The following is a 17,916-nucleotide window of genomic DNA, read 5'->3' on the forward strand; positions in this document are numbered from 1 at the left end:
CACCAACACAGTGTGTTATACAGTAAAACAGAAGTGTATGTAATACAAAAATTAAAGGTAAATGAAAAAAATGACCTTCGTCCTAAAAGGCCCTAGGCCCTCCTCCCTCCACCTCGCCACCGCTCCCACCCAACCCCTCGGCGACCACAGCTTACGAGTATGAAGGTTTTGTTTTGTTGCCTAACTAAAAAGACAGCAGTTTACAGAAAAAAGGAAAAAAAATCACGCGGCAGGAGAATGAAATATAGCACGTGCTTAACCCACAAGAGAGAAGGGTAGCAGGTTTCAGGCGGCTTGTGTAATTAGTACAAATGTCTCACACAATGTATTTTAATTTTTAAAACAAACCACAGCAGGCTCGTTTTGACTAGTGCGTCGCTCTACGTAGCTCAGATTTAAAAATGGGAGTTTGTTAATAGTGTCATTTGTCCTGCACTGGATGTATTTTCAGATATTAATGCAGTTCTGAGATTTTGTTCAATTGATTAAAAGTTACAAAAATGCTACAACATGTGTTGCTGTGCAGTGGCAGTTCACCTTTTAGTTGCTAATAAGGTGTTATACTGATATTAAAGAGGTGAAACATTTGACCATATGCAGTTAACAGGTGTAAACATGTCAAAATCGTGAATTACGACTGCTTCAAATTGTGCTATGTTCAACACTCCAGAAAATGGAGAATGATTGGAGCAAGGAGGATCCCTAAATCGATGAACTCTGGTAGGAGAAAACCAAGATTGGAGACTGGACCACCAGGACGAAGATGATGTCTTATGATGATGGTTGAATAGCTGGCGTTGAGGCTAAAACAAGGGAGGGAAAAGATAAACAAGTGTTACACTCAAGTGGAGGGATAATACTCGCCTCCGTGTCTTTAATAAAATTAAGATTTTCCGTCAAGAGACTAGGAAAATCTACATTTTATGGCAAGAACGGAGGCTCCTATTATGCGAGTTCAAAGCATATTAATTACATTCAATGAGACATTATCAACAGGTTTGCAATAAAAAACTCTAAATACATTATCGTTAGACCAATCTGCAGATTTAAGAATATCCTCCAAACGAGACCCTGCCCAAAAGGCTTTAGAAGCCATGGCTCCTCTAGAGGAATGAGCACCAAACATGGAAGTATCGATGCCTGCCAGAGACATAATCCATTTGACCCAACGTGCTAAAGTAGCTGCAGATACCGGATTGAAAGGTTTCCTAAAGGAAATTAGAAGTTGGGAAGAAGAGGAGGTTCTTAAATCTGCAGTTTTCTGTTCGTAAACTTTTAAACATTGTGCAACACATTATTTGGGGTGATCTGGAAAATAAGGATAGAAAATAGAAGATAAATTGGTCTTGGTTCAACGAGAAACTGTAAACAAAACACCAGTATGATTAAATTGACGATTAGAAATATCTAAGGCTTTAACATCAGAAATTCGTTTGATAGAAACAAGACATAAAAGAATTGTTAACTTAGCAGATAACATTTTTAAGTAAGCATGTTATTATGAGGCCATGACAAAAGAAACTTTAAAACAATATTAACATCCCATAACTGTCTGTATTTTGGCATTGGTGGATTGGAAAATTTTACTCCCTTCAAAAGACTACAAACAAGTGGATGTTCTCCCACTGGCTTTCCATTCACATAGGTATGATTGGAAGAAATTGCAGACCTATATAAATTGATGGTACGAAAAGCCTTGCCTTTGCTGGCTCCGGCAGCCAAAGAATTTGCAATAAAAATCACATCTGCTGAAGAGGAATCAATGCATTTTCCCAGACACCAGCTATGCCATAAAGACCATGCTGATTTGTACGCTTTCTTGGTGCCGGGAGCCCAGGATTGCGATAAGTATTGGGAAGCTTCTATCGAAATGAAAGGGCGAGATTGGGAATGCCCGAGATCTTCCACGCTGAAAGGCAGTCATGCATACCAGGCACCTGATTGTGCCTATCAGCGGGGACCCGTGAGCAGCAGGAGGCGCAGACGGCGAAGTACTTGGGTGCCTAAAGAGAAGCGCGAGAAGGAGAAGCGGAGGCGCTGCCCGCGCGGAAGCAGATCCGAACCGGAGGAAAGGGGGCCGGGTTGCAGGGGGTTGTTGCCTGCTGCTGACCCAACCACCCGTTGTCTCTCCCGCCCTGCTGCTGTCTGCGTCCCGATCACTGTGCAGCGCGGGACCGGCGGCCACACCGGGGAGCGGCAGCGGCAGAGGGGCCGGCGCAGCCGCCACAGGCACGGACGCTAGAGGTGAGGAGGCTGCCTTACCTGGACCCGGGCGCGCCGGATTTCATCGACAGCCGTGACGGTTTCGTTGGCTTCTGCTCTTTTCGGCGCCGGTGTGAGGACTCAGCACCATGTAGTTTGGAACTTATTTTTTACAGTCGTGTTCCCTCCGGTGCTCTGGTCTCCTGTGAACGTGCAGGCGGGCGGTGTATTCGATTTTCTCCACTCCACTCTACAGGAAACAGAATGCAAAAAATTTGTCACTTCGTGGCGGCCATATTGTAGTCACAACTATTTCACTTCATACAATTTACCGGAGATAGTTCTGAGGGGGACATAAAATTAACATCAATATTTTTGGTATATAACCCTGATCGGTAAACCTTACCTTCAACTTTCAAACTTGGGGGTAATTGGGAGCCGCCCCTTTTATATAGTACTCTGTGAATGTGACTGCGAGAAAGCAATCGTCAGGACTATAATTTCTCTAATTAAAACCCTAGACCATGCGTATTTGTTGAAAATTGCCACATATGTAGTAAGACATTTACTGCCCCATAGGAGGAGCGATTACCACGTCTGCTAAAGGCGCAGTCTGGTTGAAACTACAGTCTATCAGCTTGTCGTTCTTACTCATTTGGAACTGTCTCCATCCTCGTTTTTGGTTACCTAAAACTCCAAGTCTCCTTTCACGCCTCTCCTTTCTGTAAACAACGGAACTGGAAACGTCTTGGTTGGCCACTTACGTCACGAGGCCAAGTCAGAGATTACAGTGAATTTACCTACGCCCGCATCGTGCTGCATACCTGTGTGCCCCTGTGGTCCTCGGGGCTGCTGTTCCTTCTGCTGGCCTCCACGTCTCCCCCCCGCCGTCGCCTGACATCGCGACCGCTGTGTGGGGGGAGTGTTTGACGGGACAGGACGGGACTACATTACCTAGGTCCCCTTGCGCCCCGGAAGTGGAGCCAACGCAATTTGCGCGCCCGAAGGCGCTATTAAAACTGATCCTGCCCCTGGCTGAGCGGGACCACGCCGGGCTAAGCCGTTGTGTGGCCGTTAGGGGGCCGGAAGGGGTCGGGTTGGGCCAACTCGCTAAGCTGTTAATTGCTTTTATTTGCTTTTATTTAATCTGATAACGCTTTAGTAAGCTGTATACTTGGGCTCCATTTAATTGAGTTATTGTGTCTTCTGGGTCATATACACTTGTTGCTCTGTGTTATTGCTGATATATGTAGGTGCCCTATACTTTGTTACGATATAAAAGCTTTGTGTAGGGCAGGGCTATAAAATTAGATAGTCCATCGAGTATTTTATCAATACTAGTAGTGGTTGTTATATACGTGAGGGTGGTGTAGAATGGCTAAAAATATTTCCACCCTGGATAATTACTTGGTTAAAATGGTGAGCAAGATTAACATTGATAGAAGGAAATCCTTAGGGAAGGAGTCCACCTCAGAAATGTTTTCTCCTGTAGATGATGGAAGCGGTTTTATTATGGTGGATCCCCTTAATATTGAAGCTTTCCCTTTGGAAAACCCAGCCATTTTACCCTTAGTTTTAGAACCACCAATTCAAGACCCATTGGAGCCCCCGAGTGAGTCTGCATTGTCTCACTCTCCTCCTAAGAGAGCTGTTAGAAAATGCAGAAAAACGCAAATTAAGTGGGGGAACGTACATCTTAAACCAACGATTGAATATGGTCATAGAAGTAATGTAGCTAATAACGAGATTACAATTGATAAGGACGTTGTGAATTGTGATCTCTTGGGACACATTGCTAAGCTATTTGAGGAAAAACTAGACCATATGACTAAACCTCTTATGGAAAAAATTGAATTGTTATCTACGGAGGTATCTAGGTTGGGTGGTCTTTTAGATAAGATGTGTAAGGAACAGACTATGAAACAGTCTGAGCTACCCGTCCAATTCGGTAACTCTGCACAATTGGTTGTAGCACAGAGGTCATGTTTACCAGAATCTAGGGAGCCACCATGTATGGTGGATAGTACCTCTCATATGAAAGCAGCTGCATCTAATATTGCGAGGTACACTACTCCCGTGAACAGACCAAATCATATTAATCTTCCACCTGATTGTGAACCATATGTCATAGTCCTTTCGAATGTTCCTCCCTTAGACCCAACAGCAATGAATTTCCGTGAGGAATCACATGATTCTCTCAAACGGAAATCAGTTGCTTGGTTACACAAAAATTGTGGTTTCCCCCCACATCTGTCCGATCATATACTGTCTACTAGACGGGTACCATGGATCGGAAACGCTAGGAAAAAATGTAAGGGGGATTGTGTAATTGTTAATTTTAGGCACCCTCAACATGTTGCGACTGTTCTTCTTAGAGCAGCTTCTTTGGATGTAGAGGAGTCTGACGTGGGTGTGCACCCTCTGGGTTATTTTTATAGACATTTAGCCAGTACATCAGAATTTTCTAAAAAACACAGACTCTTGACCAATAGAAGAAACACACATTTTTATACTCCAATTGAAAATAGATTTTCGGTACTGAGTACTTTGGATGAAAACGATTGACTCCCACGAGCAGGGGAATTTATCACAGAAATGTTAGTATATACCCAGACGTGGGAACAAAAACAGAGTATAGAATATTTAGAACCGAAACTTATAGTATCTTCGAGCCCCAGAAATTCATGGACAGTTAAATTGGTAAATAGCGTTAAACCCCCTTATTCTATTTTGAGTGAGGTAATCAGTTTGGGCGTACCTGATAAGTGCCTCACAGTGACTATGGAGGGTAATGACGTTAGTAAAGACTATAATCAAGACAAAGAGTTAAATCCTTTAGTTGAACTAGAGGATGTTACAGAAAAAGACAACTTACCTATATTATTAGATTCACCCTGTGTAAAAGGGAAAACAAATATTAGACTGATATCTTGGAATATAGCTGGCTTAGCCAGGAACCTTGAGGATGTGGTATGGTGTTCCTATATTGAGAATTACGATATCATATTCCTACAGGAAACTTGGATGGTAGAAACCCCCCATAGGTTGGGGTATAAAACATACTGTTCTTATGCTATTCCATCAACTAGAGGTAGAGCCTCTGGGGGACTGGTTATCTGGGTTAAAGTGACTCTAGAAATAGATGTCATCCAGTTATCCATCCCCTCTCCGGACCTACTAGGCCTTAAAATTGATACAAGAGAGAAAGAAACTATACATTTAATAAATATATATAATAGACCGTCCCCATCTAACAAGGAATCAGAGGTGGTAGAACTCTTGGATTCCTTTTTAGATTCATTAGGAGATAATGTAAAGGTGTTAGTTGGTGGGGATTTTAATTGTAAATATGAGCCTGTCTTGGGGTTGGAAAAATTACTTGATGAACAAGATGCTGCTAATGATATCTTACCCTTAGAATCTGCAAGTTCAGCTAAAAGCACAAAAGCCGCCTTACAGATTTTACAGTTGACTGTGGTACATGATCTAAGGGCTTGTAATGGTCGATTTCGATCAGACAGACCAGCAGCTCCAACTTATTTTAAGGGAAATTCCAGGTCACATATAGATTTTGTAATGGCTACCCGGAATATATGGGACCAAATAACCGATTTCAAGATAGACCATAGGACGGAGAGTGATCATTTCCCCCTCCAACTATGGCTAGACTCTCAATCATTTATTATTAGATCCGAAGAAGAGACTCAATTAAATACCACGGTCGCGGAGCTAGAGGTAACCAATAACAGGCGTGCTCTAAGATGGCCATATATCTTGGGAACAAAAAAGACGCTGATAAATATTTACAATGTATTTACTGAAACGGTAGGAGACTTACAGTCAGCATTAGTGGGAACACAAGGTGTTCTTGATTTACATCTTAAGCTGGTAGATGCACTAACTCCACTATTGAGTAAAATCTATAAAAAAGATGGTAATAGGATAAGGAACCATCTTGAGACAGCGAACCCATGGTATAATAAAGATTGTCAAATAGCAAAATCAAGATTGATCCAGGCAGTAAAATCCGGGAATTGTTTGGATATAAAAAGCGGTAGACTTGCCTACAAAAACACTATGGCCCAAGCTAAAAAAGCATGGGATGAAAGTTTTTGGGAGGATCTCTTGAATGCAGCTAAGTTACGGGATCAGAGCATGTTCTGGAATTTAATCGCTAAGGGAAATAAGCAGGGCAGATCAACAAAGGATATTTTCCTAGATGAAAATACTTGGTGTGATCACTTCACTAAGCTCTATGCTAGCAAAAAGGAGAGTTTGCCCTTCGGGGACTATGAGACAAACTTAGAAATGAGTATTGCTCCATTAACTTTTAGTTTAGAAGAAACTAATAAGGCTTTATTAGCTGTGAAAATGGGCAAAGCCCCAGGCCCTGATAAAATTCCCGGCGATCTACTAAAATATGATGTGGATGTGTGGGGGCCTTATATAAATTATCTGAGTAATTCCATTGTGGCAGGCACACCGCTCCCCGATTCATGGAAAGGGGCAGAAATTATAACAATTTTTAAAAAAGGTGATCGCTATGATCCAAGTAATTACCGCCCAATAAGTTTAATAGACATTTTTCAAAAGATATATGCCAGACATATTTTAAATAGGCTTTTAGATTGGATTGAAGAGACTAAAATATTAACCAAATATCAGGCTGGTTTTAGAATAAAAATCAGTACGGTTGACCAGGTGTTTAGGTTTATGTGCATCTGTTGGAAGTATATAAACATAAGGAAGGCTAGTCTCTATGTGGCATTTGTGGATCTAAGGGCCGCCTTTGATCTTGTTCCGCGCAATTTGTTGTGGATTACATTAAGGAACATGGCAGTCCCTGGGGAACTACTTAAAGAACTTATCAAGCTTCACACAGGGAACTATGCAAAAATTAGATGGGGAAAAGAAGGTGAAACCTCAAGGGCCATACCTGTAGACCGTGGTGTGCGCCAAGGTTGCGTGCTAGCACCTACACTCTTCTCATTATATGATAATGATATTCCGAGCTATTTAAGGAATTGTGTACATGACTCCCCGAAGCTAGGTGGTGTGCCGGTTACGGCATTATTATTTGCCGATTATACCATCCTTATTTCTCAAACTCCGAGAGGTTTGCAAAATTTGGTGGATTCTTTCCAGAAGTATTGTGTGGGGAAGGGGCTAGAAATAAATCCTACCAAAACTAAGTATATGTCCATAAACCCCAAGAAATCCCTCAGGAATAATCTGTTCTTGGAGAATCAAAAACTGGAACAGGTAGGGAGTTTTAATTATTTGGGGTTAATGCTGGATAGTAACCTGTCCTGGAAAGGACAGATGGATAAAAGCATCTTATGCCTTAAACAAAACTCAATGCCTATTTTAAAAATACACGGAGCTAGTTATTCTAAAGCAATCTCACCGGCACTTGAAGTATATAAAGCGAAGGCCCAATCGGCCGCCCTTTATGGTGCTGAACTCTGGGGCTACTATTGTAACAACAACTTTGAAAAAACGGAAAACCACTTTGTACGAAGGCTACTTAAAATACCGACAAGAACTCCTCTAGTCCCTGTTTTCCTTGATATTAATCTTAAAAGAGCAGACTATCAAGCATTATTAAGACCACTGCTGTATTGGGTCAGGTTATGGGTAACCCCGGAGTTGAGTGATTATAAGAGTGGATTGACTGAACTAACTCAGATAGATGGTCATATGAGTACCCCTTGGTTAAAATATGTATCTAAGTGGTATGAGAGATTAGGTTTATCACACCTATGGGAAGTTCCTCAGAATATGACAACATGTACCAGGAAATATGTAAAGGACACCTTTTGGTCTTACGTCAACGGAGAGCTATTGCATAGTTCATCGATTGGTATTCTGTCTTTGAATTTTTTGAACATAAAAGATACACCTAAATTCAAACAATTTTTGGATGAGGTCGGTCCTCCACTGGCAAAAACACTATATCTACAGTTTAGGTATGGGGTCTTACAGATTAATGCTTACACATGCAATTGGGGAGGGGTAAAAGGTTGTGAATTGTGCACTCTCTATACTTTAGGGGCTAAAGAAGATGTTGTTCATCTACTCTTCTTTTGCCCAGTATACAAGAAACCAAGGGATTGTTGGATCAAACCCGTTTGTAAATATGTGGGGGTTAGATCCTTCAAAGAAGCAGAGTGCATATTTCAGTCTAATACTTCACAATTAGTGGTGTTTGGCACGAGTAGATTTTTATTTAATGTGTACCTTATTAGAAAACGACTTGGTCACAAACTGTAATATTTTGTTAGGTGGCCCGCTCTTCCCCCTCCTTGTAAAGGTATATGATGCACTGTTTCTTCGATCCAAGTTAATTAATTTTTTAGTTCTGGCTTTTAATTAATTTATAAATTGTTATTTATATTTTTATACGCGGTACTGCTTAATCATGGAGACATCCATATACTTCTTGCCAACTGTATGTATTGTATCCTATATTTAATTGTGAAATGTATATATGTGTGTTGTATTTATCTCTTGTCTTGACTTTTATGGCAATATTTGCCGAAATAAAGTTTAACGAACGAACGAAAGGGTGAGAAGATTGTCTAAAATGAGAGGATGAGGGTGATACATTGGATACAACAAAAGATTCGGAAAGGATGGAAGGAGGAAAGGAAAATCTATTGATAGTTCCAAAAGAGTTGGGAGCCAGATTTGGGATTGCCAAAAAGGTGCTATGAGAATCAAAGAGGCTTGTTGACGTTTGAGGTGAGCGAGCACTCTGCTGATCATTAGAAAAGGAGGGAAGGCATAGTTCAGAGAACCTGACCAATCCTGAAAGAAGGCATTGGACGTTAATGTCACCGGATCCAGAAGCCAACTGAAGAATAGAGGAAGTTGAGTGTTGAGACAGGAGGCAAAAAGATCGATATAAAGAGGGCCCCATATATTCTGAATTTTTTGAAAAATTGAGGGATGGAGTTTCCAGTCGCTGGAGTCTTGGCGATGCCGTGAGTGCCAGTCTACAACCGAATTGAGAGTTCCTGGAAGATCCTCTGCATGAACCCAAAGATGGTTTAAAAGGCAAAGTTCCCAACAACTCTTGGCCAGTTCCACTAAAGGTTTGGATTTCGTGCCTGCGAGGTGATTAATATATCTTACTCTCAAAATATTGTCCATTCTGAGGAGAATAGCACAACTAACTTTGTTCTTTGCCAGGCTTCTGATTGCAAAGGAGCCGGCAAGCATCTCTAAACACTTGGGCCCGTATTTATACTCCGTTTGCGCCGAATTAGCGTCGTTTTTTTCGACGCAAATTCGGCGCAAAACTAACGCCATATTTATACTTTGGCGTTAGACGCGTCTAGCGCCAAAGTATGAAGAAAGAGCGTCATTTTTTTGCGTGAACGCCTTCCTTGCGTTAATGAGATGCAAGGAAGGCGTTCCCGTCTAAAAAAATGACGGCGACGCAAATGCGTCGTATTTATACTCCCGGGCAAAAATCACGCCCGGGAGGTGGCGAGTCAAAAAAACCCGCATTTGCGCCTGAATTTAACGCCTGGGTCAGGGTAGGCGTTAAGGGACCTGTGGGCTCAGAATGAGCCCACAGGTGCCCTCCCCTGCCCCCAGGGACCCCCCCTGCCACCCCTGCCCACCCCAGGAGGACACCCAAGGATGGAGGGACCCATCCCAGTGAAGTACAGGTAAGTTCAGGTAAGTATAATTTTTTTTAATTTTTTGATTTTTTTTGTGGCATAGGGGGGCCTTATTTGTGCCCCCCTACATGCCACTATGCCCAATGACCATGCCCAGGGGACACAAGTCCCCTGGGCATGGCCATTGGGCAAGGGGGCATGACTCCTGTCTTTACTAAGACAGGAGTCATGAAATGGCGTCTGGGCGTCGAAAAAATGGCGCTAATCGGGTTAAGACGATTTTTTAGCGTCAACCTGACTTGCGCCATTTTAAGACGCCCTAACGTCATTTTTTCCCAACGCCGGCGCTGCCTGGTCTACGTGGTTTTTTTCCACGCACACCAGGCAGCGCCGGTCTGATTGCGCCGTCTAACGCCATTCCATAAATACGGCGCCCGCATGGCGCTTCAGAATGGCGTTAGACGGCGCAAAATTTTTTGACGCTAAACTGCGTTAGCGCAGTTTAGCGTCAAAAAGTATAAATATGGGCCTTGATATGCAATTTGGACTTCTCTAATAGACCATGATCCTCCAGTCGAGATTGGTCCACATCGGGCTCCCCAACCTGAACGGCTTGCATCTGCTTTTAATACTAGATCTGGGGCTGATACAAAGATAGCTCTTCCGTTCCATGTGTCTAAATGGTCTATCCACCATTGAAGTTCTATGCGAGAATTGTGATCCAGAGGGATGGTGTCTGAATAAGAAAGACCTTTCCTGAGGTGATGAATTTTTAGTCTTTGAAGAGCTCGGTAATGGAGGGGGCTTGGAAATATCGCTTGGATAGAGGGAAGACCTACAATTCGAGCCAGTGATCTTAGAGAGATTAGAGAGCTGCGTAAAATCTGTAAAATCTCCGATTTGATGGATTTGATTTTTGCGGAAGGAAGGAGAAGGATGGCTGAGACCGAGTTTATTTGAAAACCTAAGAATTCTATAGCCTGGGTTGGAGTGAGAAAATACTTTTAGCTGTTGATGATAATCCCTAGATCTGAGAGAAGGGAACAAGTGAGAGCTAGGTGGGACAAAAGAGACTAAGGAGATTGGCTCATTATGCGGATGTCGTCCAGATAAATGATGAGTCTCACACCTTGAGCTCTGAGGAAAGCCACTACAGGTTTCATGAGCTTGGTGAAGCACCAAGGGGCAGAAGATAGACCGAAGGGTGGAGAGGTAAAGGGAAAGAGTTGGTATGGCCACTGGAATTGAAGAAACCTTCTGGAATCTGGGTGAATTGGAACGACTAAGTACGCGTCTTGAAGGTCCAGACGAACCATCCAATCGTGTTGAAGGAGTATATCTCTGAGGTGGAGGATGGTTTCCATTTTGAAGTGCTGGTAGACTACAAAATGATTGAAGTGCTTGAGATTTATGACAGGGCGCATCTTTTTGTTTTTCTTTTGAACTAAGAAAATGGAGCTGATAAAACCTGACGGATCTGGTTGGGTAAGAGAGATGGCCTTTTTCTGAATTAGGGACTGAACTTCTGAGTGAATAAGGTCTGACATTTCTGAAGAGAAATGTGGAAGAGGAGGTAGCTGCAGTTGAACCGGGGTTGAATAAAGTTCAATAGTATAACCTTGAACAGTATTGAGAACCCAAGGATCTGATGTAATTTCCGACCATTTTGGGAGAAAATAACGAAGGCGCCCTCCGATAGGGATATGATCAAAAGAAAGGCTTACCTGATTGGTTACAAGGTCTGGCACCTCTGTAGCCTCTGGAGCGGAACCCTCTGCCTCTCTGAGGGTAAAACTGCGGCCTGTAGTCTTGGTATGACGTGTTATTGAAGCCTCTGGAACCTTGGTTGTAGAATGTGCGGCCGGCAAAGTAGTTCCTCCCTCTGCCAGCCCTGCCAAAAACACGATGGCTAAACATCTTCTTTAAAGACTGTTGTGCCTTGTCCAATGATGTAAAAATTGCCACGTATTTCCCCAGGTCCTTAATGAAGGATTCTCCAAACAACAAGCCTTCAGTTTTAAAATTTGGTTGTACGGTGGCCAAGTTGACCAATTTTGAATCAAGTTTCAGTAAAAGCCCCTTTCTCTGTTCATGAGTAAGAGCCGAATTGGCATACCCCAGGAAGTAGACAGAGCGCTGTACCCACAAGGTAAGTTCCTCTGGATCAATGAATAAGTCATCCAGTCTGCCCGCCTCAGCAATATCAAATATACGGGTTAGAGGACCAAGGAGATCCAATAGTTTATCTTGGCAGCTTGACCACGCCTTGTCTATTCCCTTACGGGGATCTTTACCAAGTTTGGTAAAGAAAGTGAGCAGGGGTTGGTCGATCGTTGGAGTAATAGAAGACTTATGAGGGAGGGAAGGACGAGGGCATTCGGATTTGAGCTTAGCTCTGGTTTGCTTATCCAAAGGTCAATTTATCTTGGCTGAAACATACTCGGCTACTTAGTCCGCAGGGACCCACTCGGTGGAATTGGGGTGAAGGATTTGGGAAGGATCAGACATCAGAAAACCCTCGGGATCCAAAAGAGGAATAGAATTAGTGTTATCAAGGGAGAACAACTTGAATTTTTAAGAAGGAGGAGGTGATAAGGAAATGGAATCATCTTTGTCAGAAACTTTAGTATCTGAATCCACACCAGACATATCGTCATCCGTATCCTGGATGGAAGAAATTATTAAAGGGGGGACAATATTTTTTGACTTGTATTTGTGTTTCAAGGATGACTGTAAATTTTCAAAATTTTTATACTCCTTGGTGGGAGCCTTGTGAGGAACCGCGTCCTCTGTCATGCATGAGGAAACCTCACTTTCCTTTGGCGCCATTTTCTGGGATTTTTTATGTTAAGTAGGGGATAGGCGCTGACTGCAATCCTCCGCAGCCTGGGCCGATAGAGTCTTAGAAATCATATTGGCAAACGAAGACTCTAAATTCTTTGATAATTTGTGTATGGAAGTAGCAACAGCCTGCTGTACTGAGGATTTTATAAAGGAATTAAGTTCCTGTCTAATGTCATTGACGTCATCCGAATTAACTTGCCTGGAAGGAGAGATATCCCTCTCCATAGTAAAAATCGGTAAGCCAGGGGTTAAAAGGAGAAGGGAAAGAAACTCCGCCTATTGGTGTGTCAAAACTGAGGCTTGTGCAACACAGTCTGGGGCCGAAGGCGTGTAGAAGCAGGTACGTTTAAGGGCAGTATTGAAGTTTCCCCACGGTGTTTGCTGGAAACTGGGTCACAGCAAGACGCCGGAGCGGGAAGCCGGAGGTGAGAACAAAGCTGGGCTAAAAATAGATGTGAAGCGAAGTGAGCTGAACGAGGAAGCAGCGTTTCCTCGAGCGCGGTGAAGGGTGAAGCAGCGTTTCCTCAGACGCGTTGAAGCATGAACGCGCATCGTCTAAGGAAACGTCACAAGGATACCAACGAGCGTGAGGGACAGCGCTCGTGAAGAGTGTGCGGAAACCTGACGGCTGAACAGGGGGAAAAAAGGAAACAAGCAATATCGTGGGGCAATTTAAGAATAATGAAGCATCATAAATGCCATTAACAATAAAATACACAGAAAAATAAATAGAGAAATGTTTGAAGTACTTAACTTGACTGCGAGCAGCAAGGAAAGAGGGCTGTTTGCAGTCAAGTGCTGTCATAATACCCTATGTGCATGTTTATTGGATCATACTTGGTGTACACGTTTTTTTTCCCATTGGCTCTTTTCACTTTGCCTTTTGGGAACTGTAGTTTTTTCTTGACTGCTGCTGGTCAATAAAGTAAGAAAAGAAACACATGATAGGAGCCTCCGGTCTTGCCATAAAATTTGTCACCGTATAAGCATACATATGACAAAAACAAACCTACGGCCAAGAGGCCTAAATATAGCAAGTTTGCAACATTGAGATGATAGAATATTTTTGAGATTTGTTGTAAACTTTTACCACAATATCACAACTAATTGCAATTCCCATGACCACAGATGCCTATGCTGCTAGACACCCGGACACACAAAATGGAAGGATGCGGTGTGTCTGACTATAATTCCCATTTGTGCCAAGTAGCACAGACAGTAGCTGCCTGTGTGCTTAAAACACTTAACACAAATGAGCACACATGGATATAACCAAAGCATGAGCAAGTAAGTGTGCATGCAACCAATAGAAAACCATATTGCCTCCCATCATAACATGAGTATGTTTCCCGCATCTCAGACTACAATTCCCAGAGGTATGAAGTAAGTAACGTTCCTTGATCACAAGCAACATCCACCAGTGGCTTTAAACTACAGCCAGCTTAAAGGAACCTAGAACTATATGTCCGGATGAAGCAGATGGTGTGGCGCTATATTATGTTTAGTGTTCACGCATCTCTGCGTGAAGGCGTGGGTATGTTTAGTGTTCACGCGTCTCCTCATGAGCGCATGGTTAGTCTTATTTCTCGCGGGCAGAATGTTTTTAGTTATGTATTGTGATAGACTGACCCCTATGAACATTCTAGGGCTGACAATTACTCTGACCAACTCCTGGAGCGGGGGTTCACCGTGGTCCTTTTTGTTGGTAGTGAGAATAAATTAATCATTTGTCAACTTCCTTGGCTTGCTGCTTTCTCTGCTGGAAAGTGACATATTTTGACAACGAGCGTGGGCCTTCAAACAGCACCCTTTTAAGGCTGGCTGAACTTTTTCTTCTATCCTAGAAGGTTGAAAAAGTATGAAATTCCCTCTGCTACGTGCATCTGGCTGATTTCATGCATTTGACTTTTTATTGATTCCTGAACCTCGCTTTGGAGCTAGCCCTACTTAAGCTGTACATGCTTCGTATCAGGTTACCTGCTTTTTCTTCAGGTGTGATTCTGTCAGTCTAATCTGCCAATCAAGATCGTCCGGCAAGTTTGAGTTTCCTCTCTGGTATTAGCCCAGTGGTTTATGGGAAGGTGATACATAGGAACCTCCATCTCAACACAGGGAAGCATAGAATGCCAGCCTTCTACTGGGCTACTTTTGGAAAATATATATAATTTTGTTCCAGTTTTTACCTGGTTATTTCAAACTTATTTTTATCTTCACCATGTAAACTGTAAATTGTCCTGCACATTTCCTGGCAGAGGCAGGAGTACTAAACATGAAATGGAAGCAATGGTTCAAGGGATTTGAAAGTTACTTAATAGCAACTGATTGCTCAAAATTTGAACCACCAAGAAAATTTGCACTTTTGTACAATTGCCTGGGAGTTAAAGGCCAACATATTTTTGATCACCTACTCAGAAGATATGGAAATTCTGAATGGAATGTTTATATAGAAGCACTGTGTAGACTTCAGGATGACTACAAAGAAGACACAAGCATAATAGTTGAAAGACACCGATTCTACACTAGGCGCCAACTACAACAGGAACCAACAGTTACTTACCTGGCAGAATTACGTGTATGACTATCTACATGCAAATTTGATGGTAACCTTGGGCCAGATGTATCATGAAATGGCTTTGCGAATCGCAAATAGCTATTTTTAAGAAATCGCTATTTTCAAGTCGCAATAGGTCATGTATCATAATAGCGATTCGGAAATAGCGATTTCTTAAAAATCGCTATTTGTGGTTTGCGAGGCCCAATTACCGAATCGCAATTAGCATTTTCGCAAATTGCGATTCGGTAATTGAAAATCGCAAATTGCTAGAAATTGCGAGAATGCACACCTGGAGGAGCCTGATGACATCACAAGCAGGAAGTGAGTTATCCCAGGCAGTTTGCACGTGCCACACCCAAACCAGCACACAGAGAGAGTCAGCCCAGCCACACTGAGCAAGTCTCTGGAGAAGGCAGCACAGCTGAACAAACATGGACACCTCTGCCAGGGAAAGGAGAAGGGAGAAAGAAAGCGCAAGCTGAAATTTAGCGAGCAAGAGCTGGAGGTGCTGACAGAGGAGGTGGTCAGGAGCCATGACCAGTTGTTTGGCAAAAGCTCACTTCAGGTGCCTGAGAGTGAAAAACACAGAATCTGGGCCGAAATCCAGACAAAGATCTGCGCTGTGGGAGTGGCACAGCGCTCGGTAGAAGAAATAAAGAAGAGGTGATACGACCTGCGGTCCCGTGCCAAGGAGAGGGTGGCAAGATGACTGCAGGAGGCCAGGAGCACAGGAGGCGGACCACCCACAGAGACACCCTCCACTCCGATAGAGGACTTAGTGGAGTCCACACTCCTCCCGGAAGCAGTCAGTGGGGTCACAGAGATTGACACCTCCTGCACACCAAGTACCAGCAAAGGTAAGTGCAATATTGAATTGTAACCCCATATGTGTATGCACAAAAGCCCCTTAGGAATTAGCAATTAATGTAAAACATTGTGAGAAGTAGTCCATTCCACATCTTAGAAGCAGCACAACAATGCCTTATGGGAGTGGTAGTCCACAACCCATACCTGAAAGTAGCACATACAATGTAAGAGGCAGAGCGACACACAGAAGAACACAACACCCACAACACAGTGAAGAGAAGTACCTGTACCTTTATTACCATTGTGTGACCTTAATTGTAACAAACATAACTGACTTGCTGCATGTTGGCATTGCAGTTGGGCCAGGCCCAGCAGCCACAGCATGTGCCAGTGTAGGGGAGACAGACACCCATCCTGCTTCAGACTCCAGTACGAGTGGGTCTCAGAAAATTGCGCCACTCCGACGCAGGCCTAGGGCACTGCCACTGCCAGAACTGAGTCAGGACTCTGATGAGCAGCAGGAAGGCCCACAAACACCCTCCCCAACTGGCAGATGCACCCAGATGCAGGAGCCCTGTTCACAGCAGACCATAGCACCCCGCAGGATGCCTACAAATACAGGTCCACAGGCTTATGAGGCAGGTGAGGGAACCTCCTTATTTGGAGGCCTGGAATCGGCTATGTTGCAGCAGCAGCACCTGCAAAATAAAAAGATCACAGCATTACATAGGCAGATGCAGCAACATAATGCAAACATGGGGTGCCTGCATCACCAGCTGGAGTGCCTGAATGCCAACATTGAACAGGTGCATGAGGGACAGGTCCAGGCATTGCAGGACACAAGGGAGCTCACTACTGCTGTGAGGGAACTATGTCAGGAGCTGCGCCATGACAGGGTAAGCCACCGCAGGCAGGAGCGATGCTTCATGAGCATGTTTGGAGGATTTTGTCGCTCTGTGACTCGGCTGGCTAATTCCACCTCCCTAATTTCACGTTGTGCAGTGGCTGCACAGGTTGAGGCAGCACACAGCAGCAGGGATGTGGCTCAAGGACTAGTACAAATCACTAATGTGATTGACAATATCATGGGAAACCGGTCTGCCACACCTAGCGAGCTTGGACTTGGGGACACAGAGGACCTATCCAGCCTCAGCAGCCTAGCTGTGCCTGCAATGGACACCAGACGGCGCAGTGCCAGGCACAGCACTGCCACAGAGGCAGACAATCGAGGTGCCATCGAGGCAATTGCCCACTCGAGTGGCGTGCGTGGCCTAAAGAAGTGACTGTAGTGGCCACAGGGGACTGTATGTATGTCTGGAATAAGGGCACTATGAAGGAATAGTGCTTTACTGTGAAGCTATTGTTTTTTTTTCACAATTAGTTTTGTTGGTATTCGTTGAACTAACATTACCTGACATTAAGGTAATAAATGTACTCACTACAGGTACATTTGTCAGTGGATTTGTGTTTTCATACTCACATCTGAAAAGGTTGTGTGTGATGTCAGCACGCCTTTGCCTTCCCTTTGCTGCACTGGTCCTGTCTGCAGACTGTAGGGGTGGTATGGGATCATCATCCTCATCAGAGCCTGGGTCCGATATTTCCACAGGTATGCCCCTGGTGGTAGCTATATTGTGCAAGATTTCACAAGTAGCCACTATTCTACATGTTGTCTCTGGGCTGTACTGTAGTGCCCCTCCCCTTTTGTGGATGCACCGGAAGCGACTCTTCAGCAGGCCAAAGGTGCGCTCCACCACGTTTCAGGTCGCCCTGTGTGCTGCATTGTATCTCCGTTCTGCTGGTGTTGCAGGATTTAGGTAGGGCGTCATCATGTAGGTGCGCACTGCGTAGGCACTGTCTCCTGGAAGGGACAGAGGG

General features: G+C 43.8%; 1 long non-coding RNA gene across 1 annotated transcript in view; it reads right to left on the reverse strand.

Moving 5' to 3' along the window:
- Nucleotides 1-259: 259 nt before the first annotated feature.
- LOC138297333 (uncharacterized) overlaps nucleotides 260-17,916 on the reverse strand; it is a 35,344-nt gene continuing 17,687 nt past the window's right edge. Inside the window, exons 2-3 of the long non-coding RNA XR_011204033.1 lie at nucleotides 2,263-2,452; nucleotides 260-803 (exon numbers count right to left, since the gene is read on the reverse strand). This is a non-coding gene — a long non-coding RNA (uncharacterized lncRNA). The remainder of the gene's footprint in view (nucleotides 804-2,262; nucleotides 2,453-17,916) is intronic.

This window comes from Pleurodeles waltl, chromosome 5 (assembly GCF_031143425.1).
Source record: "Pleurodeles waltl isolate 20211129_DDA chromosome 5, aPleWal1.hap1.20221129, whole genome shotgun sequence".
Classification (NCBI taxonomy): domain Eukaryota; kingdom Metazoa; phylum Chordata; class Amphibia; order Caudata; family Salamandridae; genus Pleurodeles; species Pleurodeles waltl.